The 12,056-nt window shown below is 31.8% G+C and overlaps 1 protein-coding gene across 6 annotated transcripts in view; it reads left to right on the forward strand.

Annotated features, from left to right (window-relative positions):
- Positions 1-12,056, forward strand: part of LOC100925754 — a 205,356-nt gene that overhangs the window by 91,718 nt on the left and 101,582 nt on the right. The gene's annotated exons all lie outside the window — the stretch shown is intronic.

Consider the following 12,056-nt stretch of genomic DNA (forward strand, 5'->3'; position numbering starts at 1 on the left):
AGAAGTTTAGATGAATATATCTTAGCTTTTGAACATAGGCAAATAAAAACAGATTCCACTTTTGTGATTATTATGAAATAGAAATGTGACCTTTTGTGTTCAATAAAAGATTTTTGACTTTTACATTTTTTAAAAATACATAATGCTACTGTCAGGCATGGTTAATGTGTTTATTTGTTTCTTTTGCACAATATTAATTTGGGAAAGGAAATTGATATAAAATAAACATTTTTTGATTGATATTGATAAATTGATAAAATTTTATTGATATTGATTAATTGATAAAATGTCAAGACCTTGTTGTATTATATATATATATGTATACACAGAGTTTCTTATCTAATTATGATAATTCTGCTTAAAGGAAATAACAATTTTATTCATGCAAATATCTTTCCAAAATTCTTCTATTTACTTCAGCAGTCATCCACTGGGGAGCTTTGGGTAGGTAAGCAGGACCTTTCCTGGATGCCTAGGATCCAGGATTTCAGCATAAGAGAAGAATGAAATTAGGAGAAAGAAAACCATTGAGCATGTTGAATTTTTTTATGGTATTTAAATTATACATGATATTTGAATTTCATCCATGATATTGAATTTATTCATGATGAAAATGAATTGATGAAAGAAGCAGGTTATAGACCAGAAGACTTAAAGTTGAAGTAATTACATTGAAAGAAATCGAGTCAGGTCTAAACTTTGGAATTAGAGGAACAGAAAAGTCTTTTTATGTATATAAGAAAATAAACATATATATATATATATATATATATGTATATACATATATATAAACCCTCAAATTTCATGACTAGGAGGTGAGAAAAAATGATAAAAAAGAGGAGAGAAAAAAATGCAGCACTTTTTTTATGCTTCAAAATCCTAATGAAATATGAATGGTCATGATAAAGTTAATAATAAAAAACAAAAGTCACAATAAAACTTGTGACTCAGACTCACACTACCATGTTTCCACTCACACCACCATGTTTCCTTCAAGAACTTCTGTTTTTTAATATCTTTCTTAATATTTTTTCTTAATACAATAATTTTAATATTTTTTTATTTTTAAATGTTTACACTATTTAATTTCCCAACTACATGCAAAGATAATTTTCAACATTCAGTTTTGCAAAATCTTGTATTCCAAATTTTTTCTCCCTTTCTCTTCCCTTTCCAAGACAATAAGAAACTTGATATAGGTTAAGCATGTTGTTGTTATTTGTCCTTCATTCTCAAAGAGAATCATGACATCAGGGAGGGATTAACATGTGCAGTTCTTCTAAACATAACATTTTTTAAAAAGCTTGAGTTCCAAATTCTCTCCCTCTTTCTTCACCTTCTTCATTGAGAATACAAGCAATTTGATATGCTTTATATTTGTGTAGTCATGCAAAATATATTTTCATATTAGTCATGTAAAAGAAAATAGACCAAAAAATCCACCAAGAAAAATAAATAAATTTTTAAAAAGTGTGCTTCAATTAACATTCAGATTCCATTAGTTCTTTCTCCAGAGATGTACAACTTTTTTCATCCTAAGTCATTCAGAATTACTGAAAATCTAAGTTATTCAATTTATTCAATTATTCAATCAAAGTATAATAATATTATTTTTGGGTGCAATCTTCTCCTAGTTCTATTCATTTCAATTTGTATCAATTCATATTAGTCTTCCAGGTTTTTCTGAGGATGTCCTGTTCATCATTTCTACACATTGTATACATTTCTATATGATTACAACTACAATACATTTTTTTATAGAATTAGGCAATTGGAGAAATATGCATTGTGAGTGTGTTATACTACTGTAATACAAGTTATAGTATTGTCTAAATTAATTTACTTATTCAATCCTGTACCAAACTCCCAAAAGATTATCAATAGTTAAAAAAATACTAACAAAAGTCATCTGGGGGAACAAAAAGTTGAGAATATTAAGATAATGAGAAACAAAAAGTAGGAAGGGGGAGGGCCAAGCAGTACAAGGTCTCAAACTAAGTTACAAAGCATTAATCATCAAAATCCCTATTAGTTTAAAAGTAGAGAACTTGATCAGTGCAACAGATATTTAAATAAACATTTGTTTACTTTAGCATTCTGATTATACAAAATTGAAGACAATGTTCAGTTAAAACCTGATATGCTACTAAGGCTCATAAGTTGTAAAAATTATCTATTAAAATTGCTTTGATTTTATTCACTTTAAACCTAGCCAATTGGCAAAATGACTTAAGAAAAAAAAAACTGGTCAATATTAGGAATTTGAGAAAACAGTCCCTAATAAGCTAATATATTATTGCTGGAATTCTGAGTACATGCAGTCATTTTGGAAATATAAAATCTGTCTGATCTTCATACAGTTCATAAATATTTGACCTGGCCACTTCCTACTTTTTGAATCATTTTATACTTTACATCCTATCACAGAGTCTTCTGTTAAATGACACTGGTCACCTTGCTTTTCCTTGTATAAGATACTTTATCTTCAGATTCCAAAAATGTTCATTGGCCACAATTTTCTCATATCTCTCCCTTCTGGATTTCTTTTCTACTTTTACATAATTCTTTATCCCCTTGGTGTTAGTTGTCTCCCCTGTTGATTATATCAATTTATTCTGAATATATTCCACTCATTATATTGTAAATTCTTTGGGACCAGGGATTTTTTTTGTATTCCCTGAATTTACCATAATGCCTATATATGGTAGATGCTTAATAAAGTGGAATTGATTGACTGAAAATTCATTTATTTAAGTGTAAGTATTAAAAAAAAACAACAAAGAACAAAATGCTATGCTTATATAATATTAAATGATTACCAATGTTTCTATAAGATCTAAAATCTTTAAAAATAAGTATGTTAAAAATGAATATTTAAAAAATTATCTATTTCTATCTCAGGTTACTTTAAAGCAAAAGAATTTGGATTTATTGATCCAGATTTTTAGTCTTTCATTGAGATTGACTGTACTTTGTGGGCTATTTTTAAAAATGAGTTAATAGAATTTTCTTATTTGTAATTGTTGCCTTTTTGAGAGGATAATAGTGTCAATAGTCCCAGGAATTTTAAATCAAATTGGTTAGTTGCACATTAAAATCCTGGTTTTCCAGTTTGCACATGGGATTATTTATGAGTAAAATAATGAGACTTTTCTATGATTGGAAGATGCTTTCTCCTTTCTCTATGGTTCAGTCTTCCATTTAGAAGCACAAGCAATTCTATATGCTTACTTTTTTTTTTTTTTTTTTTTTTTTTTTTGGAAGCAGATGGGATTAAATGACTTGCCCAGGGTCAAAAAGCTATTAAGTGTCAGAGGATAAATTCAAACTCAGGTGTTCATGATTCTAGAAAAGTGCTGTCTGCTATGCCTTCTAGCTACTCTCCTTCCCTAACATTATTTAATGAAGAATTTTGTCATACTTTGAAGATTTCAAAATTTCTAAGGAAACAATTATCCTAATGGCATTGTTGAAAAGAAATAGCACTGGAATTCAAGCATCTTTTACACATGAGAGAAATAATTAAATAGACAAATATTGGGGAGATATCCAGGATTGGACCTCTCCCTCATTTGGAAATTAGATTGAAACTTAGTTTTCTGAAGGACAGAGTGGATGAAAACTAGGAAATTTTACAAAGAATTTAAGGTGAATTTGGATCCATTGTGTTGCACTCAGCCAGTACTGAGCAGAGGTGGATCCCCTTTTGTCTAGATTGCTGTAGGCCAGGATAGTCTGGATAAAAGATAGATCTCCTTGTCTAAGACTAAGTGATTAGAGTCATAGTTCCCCAGTCAAATCATTTGCTTGGGCCTACTTTTCATTATAATATTCATTCTTTTAATTGGTTGTTAACCAATGATAGTTGATTGCCACCCTTAGGAATACACATTCTTTTGAGGGAATATAAGTGGTTAAGCAGGTTCCATGAGAGGTTTTTGGAATTCAAGAACTTTATTGACTCCTTTATCAATTATTTGCTAGGAATGATTAATAAAATGATTAATTACCAAGAAAATATATTTCAAACTTTTTACATGCTACATGGATTTATAATCTGGAATAAAAGCTTAAAATTTTAACACTAAATAGGCTGGATGAAGCTTTGTTAACAACTGCCAAATTGTTACAATCCATTTCAGACCTGACAGGTTGTCTTTCAGATGGGTAGTAGTAAAGTAAATGTAATCAATTTCTTTATTATTCATTTAGCCTCAGCTGTGGTATTCGTCTTTAAAATATAATATGGTTCTCTGTGAGAACAGGTTTCTTGGGAAGGTAGCCCTAGTATCAGTTCAAATCAATAATCACCCCAAATTCAGCCAGGGATTAAAGTACAGTCTTTTATTGTCTCTTCCAAAATCTTATCTCCTTCACTTGGGGCTCGGCTAGTTTTCTGGAGGCCTTCTCTCTCGTTGGTTCTAAGAGTTCTTGCCACTAGTCCTTTGCCTCTGCTTTTTTCAGCCTCCAGCCAGCACAAAGGTGGAAAATGGAATCTTTCTTGCTTCCAAGAAAGGGCTTCTGGCTCTCAGTCTCCCAGAGTGCTCCTTCCGAGTCTTGTCTCCTTGCCTAGGGCTAGGCAGCTTTCTGGAAAGCCTTTCAGACCAGCCTTGGTCTCAGTGGGGGAAGTTCAGGAGGCCAGCCACCATGGTGGGATGAATGAATGAATCTGGTTGCGCCTCCGAGAGAGGCTTCTCTGAACTCACTTGACTGGCTCACTGAAGCTCTATTTATGCTCCTTCTCTGAGAGTGGGATTGTGGGATCCAAGAGGGGGATTATGGGTTTCTTCCCAGAGTGCTCTCTGGCCCTAAGAGCTTCTTGCTTATATGAGCTCTCTAAAGGTGTGAACAGAATTATTTCTATCAGTTCTACTTAGTACCTTGTTTCAAGTTCTGGCCCATAACATTTCTTCGTAGGATCAGATCAATCATACTGAACCATGCTAAATTAGATAATTATTGTCTCTATCAACTCTTATGACTTAATACTTTGTAAGGATTCCAACACTCAGCAATCCTATATTGGTCAAGTGACTGTCTCTAAGACTGATCTCATCACCAAATCATCATTTTTTGAACTGTTTCTTTTAAGCATTTTAGAAAAAGTTCAATAATAGAGTTTGTAAAGCAAAAAAGTGACCATTGCAAGTCTGTGGTTTGTGCCATCGGGATTTAAAGACTTATCTTAAAGAAAGAAAAGGAATGGAATGACAATAATTACAAATGTGCAATTAGTACTTAATATCCTAATAATATTGTGTTGTTCTGCTCATTGTGCAAGAAAATAAATCAGATAAGCATGTTACATCGCAGTTTTCAGGTTGACCAGAATTTGTACATTAATTTTATTCGGATTGTTTTAGAGCAGTATGTATAATTTTGACATTATATTATCTTCAGTGCCTACCTATCTCAATACCCTGGACATTCTGGGCATAGTTTGCTTGACTTGCAAAGTAAAAATCAACTAATACTATTGTGTAGATATTTTTATTGATATAGTTATATAATAACATAGAGGAAACACAACAGAATCTTAAACATAAGTCAAATGTAGAAATTTCTGCAGTCATATACCATTTCATTTCTCTTTGTGACAAAGGCATCTTTTGGAACAAGTTTAAGGTGTATAAGAAAACTCCCAGGCACTTGGACTTAATCTACTGCAATTATGAATGAATGTTGGAAAAATTTAAGGGTCTTTGATGTCCCTGAATATGTTAGAGAAACTGAGCTAAGTGTTTATGGGATCCTCACTCAACTCAGATGAGTACAATGATAAATGTATGTAGTAATGGTCAGTATTGACATTGACTTCTTGCCTTGGTGCCTAACAAGATTTATTATTCCTCTCAGAAAATATGGAATTGCCATGTCAATAAATCTTGTTAGATAACTCAAACAAAAAAATCAATATTTATCTAATAGCCCCAAGAAAGGGACTATGTTCAAGTTAAAACCTAACATGCTATCAGGGCTCATAAATTGTAAAAATTATTTATTAAACATTGTTTTGATTTTATTAAGATTTTAGATCTTGTAGGAATAGTAATAAATATTTAATATTATATAAGCCTAGCATTTTGTTCTTTGTGAAATTACTTGTCATTTAACAATACAAATAAAAGTCAAGATAATTTTTAAAAAAATTCTTAAGAAAATAAAACCAGTAATATATCCTGGGTTTTGTGCAAGAAATTATTTTCAGTTATTTTAAATAATTTAAACCTCATATCTTTCAAAGTTTGAATTAGAGTGCAGAGGACTTGAAACATATGAATTAAGCCTATTTTTTCTGCTGCTAAAAAATTGGTTTACTTTTCATTAGACTTTGGTTTAGTAAGATGCTGATTAGCTCCTTTATTTCTCTATAGACTATACAAGTTTATGAGCAATTTATATATTAACTTATTCAAGGATACTTATTAGGCATTTACTATGTGTTAGACACAGTGATAAGCTTTCAGAGAGAGATGGTCATAAATAAGACATTGCCTGGTCCCTTAGTACTACAATGTCTTTGGATTATTTATATTCATTTTTTTTTGCCCTGTAATTAGAAATTACTATATAAGAATAAAATTGAGGTTTTGAGAGTTCTTCATTTGTGGATAATATTAGGACTCTTCTTTATTTTGATTGCTAAAAAGATATATATAAACTTTTATCCCTGGTGGATCATGAACTCAAGCAGTATTTGCAAACTAAAGCTTAATTTTTCTGTCCTTCAGAATTTCCATCAGCCCATTTTTGATCTAGATGAAGAAAACTACAAAGAAAAGTAGATAAAGAAAAACTATGAAAAATCTATCTTAAATTATGCCAATTCTGTTCTAACATTCATCTTATGATCAACAGGATGCAATTTATGAATTTTTCTTTCTTCCTATATGAAAAAAGAAAAATTCATAAATTGCATCCTGTTGATTATGTTATAATATTAATAATTAATTTTGGGGCATTAATTTGTGCATATATCAGGATACTTAAATTCTAAATGAATGAATAAAATAGCATGCATTAAGCATTTAATAATTGCATTTTAACAATATATAATAGTAATAGCTAATAAAATAGCATTTATTAATAAAATAGCACTTGATAATTGCTAAGCACAGGGTTAAGACTGCTCCCATTTTTAAAGCAATCACATTTTAATGGAGATGATAGTACACATAGAAGGTTTTAGCTGTGAGTCAAATGGAAAGGTCATGGGGTCTTAAGAGTTCAGAGGCAAAGCAGATGTAATGCATCATCTTTATTATCATTTTCATTCATTTTCTGATGTTGAATCATTTGACAATGCCAGTCTGACTTTGGTGGCAAATGCTAATGGAAGAAGTGGGGTAGGAAATGTAGTACAGCTCTCAAGGCTCCTATGTTTGCCTTCTCTGGAGTGGCAATTGGACAGAAGTTGGTACTGATGGTAGTGAGGAAGGTGGATCCTTTACACATAGTAATTTCATCACTGATTAATGTATGGTTTGGACTAGTTTAAGTCTTGGGGTTCAGGATCCTGAGCTATCTCCATTTTAATTTTAGGGGAAGCGTACTAGGTGCTGGTGCTTGTCTGAGACATGTCACCTTCTGTCTCTCCCCTACTATACCTTGCTACTTCTGCTGAGCTGGCTTGCTTGTCCTATTATTGGTGGCAGTTGATGGGGGTGTGCAGTCCACAATTAATGGGGATGATCAATTCTTTCTTCATAGGAACTACTGAAACATATACAGCAAAGTATGGGGGGGGGTTTGAAATATTTGTATAATTCTGTGAGAATTTTCTTTATGTACTGTTGGAATGTACAGTAGGGAATGATGAATAGAAGTCTTATTCCAACACACCAAAGGATTTATTATTGTATGAAGATGAGTATTTCCTTCAATAGTGCAGATCATAGTTAAGCCATGAGTGTCCATTTTGAATGACTATTATTCATATTCTCCCACAAATCTGCCACAAATGATGCCCCAAGCCAACTAAAGTCTATTAGTTCTTTTTATACCACTTGAATATTAATGTGACATTCTGGTTGTCCCTCACGTATCCTTCCATTTTTTACTATGTAGTTAGTCTATTAAATTTTTTTTGCGTGATGCCTTCACTTTTTAATTTATTTTTCATTCCATTCATTTACAAATTTGTCTGAAGTAATGCTCCATTTTTCATCAGCTACTCTGCTTACATAATGGCTCCACACTGGGCACTTACTCCCTGGTATATCTTCACATCCTCTTTTTTCAGTCTTCTTTCATGTATTGTAAACTCCTTGAGGGAAAGGACTGCCTTTTCCTTATTTGTTTTCTCTAGCATTTAACAGTGTCTGGCACATAGGAAGTGCTTAATAAATATTTTATTGAAATAAATCAAAAAACGTTCTTCCTGCTCCTTAATGATCTTTTCCTTATAGCAAAGATGAAAAAGGAAAAAAAAATTAGGAGAAAAGTTTGGGAAGGATCATATCTTTCTGATGGTACATTCTACAACTATGAATACTACTCCTCTCTCCATACTTCTGCAATATGCAGTGAAAAGAGGACAGAGTATTTTCTTTTTTCTTCATTGAACTTGGACATCACAATTGAATTTCATTTCATTTACATTAAATTATTGTCATTATATCTATTGTTTTCCTGGTTCTATTTATTTGACTTTGTATCAGTTCATATAATTTTTCCTATATTTTCTTGAATTCTTCATATTTATTGTGAATTTATGCAAAACATTTTCATACAAGTCAAAATTGTGAAAGAAAACATAAATCTGTCACCCTAATGAAAATAAAAATGCTCAAGAAAAATTAAATTAAAATTAGAGAGAGAGCAAGAGAGAGAGAGAGAGAGAGAGAGAGAGAGAGAGTGTCAGAGAAAGACAGAGAGCAAGAGAGAAAGCGAGAGCAAGAGTGAGAGAAAGAGAAATAGAGAATGCTTGAATTGGTATTCAGACACAATCAGTTACTTCTCTGGAGATGGATAGGATTTTTCATCATTAGTCCTTCAGAGTAGTTGTGGATGATTGTAGAACTGAGAATAATTAAGTCATTTACAGTTGGTCATCCCAGAACATTGCTATTACTTTTTGTACAGTATATTTCACTTGTTCATGGAGAACTTTCCAGGTTTTTTTTTTTCAGACAGAATAATGATATTCCATGAAAAGCACATACCACAATTTATTGAGCCATTCCTCAATTGATAAACATACTCTCAATTTTTAATTTTTTTGTCCTAAGAAGAGAGCTGCTATGAATATTTTTTATACATAGGTTATTTCCCTTTTTCTTTTCTTATTTTTTTCTGAATCTCTTTTGGTGTTCATGTCTAGTAGTGGTGTTATTAGGCCAAAGCATATGCATGAATTTGCAGCCTTTTGGACACAGATCATATTTTTGATCATTTATCAATTGGGGAATGGCTCTTATTTTTTATAAATTTGACTCAGTTTCCTCTATGTTTGAGAAATGAGGCCATATCAGACAAACTTGCTTTGAAAATTTTCTCCTTTCACCCTGTCCCTCCTCAAAAGTGTTTTGCTACCGAGTACTTCTTCCCCCAATGTCCCTTTTCTTTTTATCATCTTTCCCCCTTCCCATATCCCATTTCCCTCATATTTTCCTGCAAAATAAGGTATATTTCTATACCCCTGTTGAGTATGTATGGCTTGAAAGTCAGGCCATAAGTGATCAGAACCCAACTTTAACATAAAGTCTGAAACCAAAAAGTAGGCTAGAAAAATGAGCAAACAAAAAAGAATCTTGCCTTTAAATACTACAGTGACAGATAGTTCAAGATATAAGTTCAAAAGAAGACCTCTAATAAAAGCCTTTGCATAAAAGGCAGACTGGACATAAGTTCAAAAAAAATTACTAGAATATCTTTAAAAAGAGGGGGGCAGGTGAAGGATTTCCAAAATCAAATAAAAGCAGAACAGGAAAAATTGGAGAAAGAATTGAGGGCTATGAAAGAGAGAAAACTGATAAAAAAAAAATTAACACTTGGTAAAAAGAGGCACAAAAGAGCTGAAGAAAATAATTCCTTTAAAATTAGACAAAGGAACTTGGTACAAAAAAAGGCACAAAAATACTGAAGAAAAGAATTCCTTAAAAATCAGAATTTGACAAATGATAAGAGAGTTGATAATGATAAGAGAGATAATGATAAGAGAGATATGTACTGGGAAAAGAGTGAAAGGAGAGGAAGAATGACATTCTAAACAGAACTTATACAATGGATGAGAAAATGGGGATGGGGAGACAACACACCTAACTTATATCTGAATTTTTTCTTAAGACAGAATAATACATATACACACATTTAGGTACAAAAATTCATTTTACTCAACAGGAAAGTTGGGGGCTAAGGGAAGGGGCTAAAACAAATGAAGGAGAGAGAAAAAGAAAGCTAGATGAAAGGTAGAGTGATTAGAAGCAAAAATGACCTCTTTCTGTGCTTATTTTTTTAAAGGCTTTTTAGCATGAATTTGCACAAACATAACTGTCATAGTAAATAATTTTTGTTATATTGTGGGATTCAATTGTTTTGTTATTTTAAATTTGTATATTAATATTCATTAGAACTATTGGTCTGTATTTCCTTTTCCCCCCTTTATCACTTTATGACTTAGGTATTATATTTAAACCACATTTATCACATAACTTTGAAGAAAGTAGTTTCAGTCAAATTATAAAGTTGAAAACCATATTGCAAATGTGGTTGAGAAGAATAAGTGATTGAGATGAGAAGAAATGAAAAAAGAAAGTATAGCAACCTTTTTTTTTTTTTAGAAGTTTTGATGAAGAAAGAAGAAACAGAAGATGATCAATTGAAAGACAAATTTCATGAAACTTTTTTTTAAGATTTGGTGAGTTATACATAAATTTAAAAGAAAAAGTGAAGAACCAGGGAAAAGTTAGAGATTAGAAGCCTAGTTAATTAGGATAACTGAAGGGGTAGTCTCACAATGAATCTGAGAAGGAAGAGGATCATCATAAATACATGTAGAGAGACTAACTTTGTCAAGATCAAGAAGAATTTCCCTTGTGAAAAACTAGAGGGAAGATTTGAGAGAGTAGATGATTTTTTTTTCAATGAAGAGAAAAAAGCACAAGAAGCTCACATCAAAATTCCTAAAGTTTCCAAATTAAACAATTTAAATAATTTAAAAGTAAAGAAATTGATAGTGATTATTTATTTTAGTCACTTCCCTAATCTCACCCTACATTTATTATATACATATTTACCTATGTGACAAACATTTCAGTGGATCTTATCCATGCACCTAGGATCCTGATGTGGTTTTGCAACTTTTTCAGATAAATTGCTATGGTTACTGAAGCATGAGATGTGATATTTTTTCTGTTTCATCATGGAATGGAGCCCAAGATGATGTCATAACATGGGCATTGTAATAGCTTTGCATTGGGTAAATTTTTTTAGTTTCTCATTGCCACAATAGTGTATGTGTGGCTAGCTAAAATGTGTTCTCATGACAGAAATATATACTTTTGGTCAATATATTAAGCTGGAGAGCTACAGACTATAGTTTCTTGTAAAACTAATTTTTGGGTTAGAACCCTAAGCATTACAGAGGTATCTTTTTTTGTGCTAACTTCTTTTTTTTAAATAGCTTTTTATTTACAAGTTATATGCATGGGTAATTTTACAGCATTGACAATTGCCAAATCTGTTGTTCCACTTTTTCCCCTCGTTCCCCCCATTTTCTCCCCCTGATGGCAGGTTGACCAATACATGTTAAATATGTTAAAGTATAAATTAAATACAATATAAGTATACATGTCTTAACAGTTATTTTGCTGTACAGAAAGAATCAGACTTTGAAATAGCATACTATTAGCCTGTGAAGGAAATAAAAAATGCAGATGGACAAAAATAGAGGGATTGGGAATTCTATGTAATGGTTCATAGTCATCTCCCAGAAGTCTTTCACTGGGTGTAGCTGGTTCAGTTCATTACTGCTCTATTGGAACTGATTTGATTCATCTCATTATTGAAGAGGGCCACATCCATCAGAATTGGTCATACAGTATTGTTGTTGAAGT

This window comes from Sarcophilus harrisii, chromosome 1, assembly GCF_902635505.1.
Source record: "Sarcophilus harrisii chromosome 1, mSarHar1.11, whole genome shotgun sequence".
NCBI classification, from domain to species: Eukaryota; Metazoa; Chordata; class Mammalia; order Dasyuromorphia; family Dasyuridae; genus Sarcophilus; species Sarcophilus harrisii.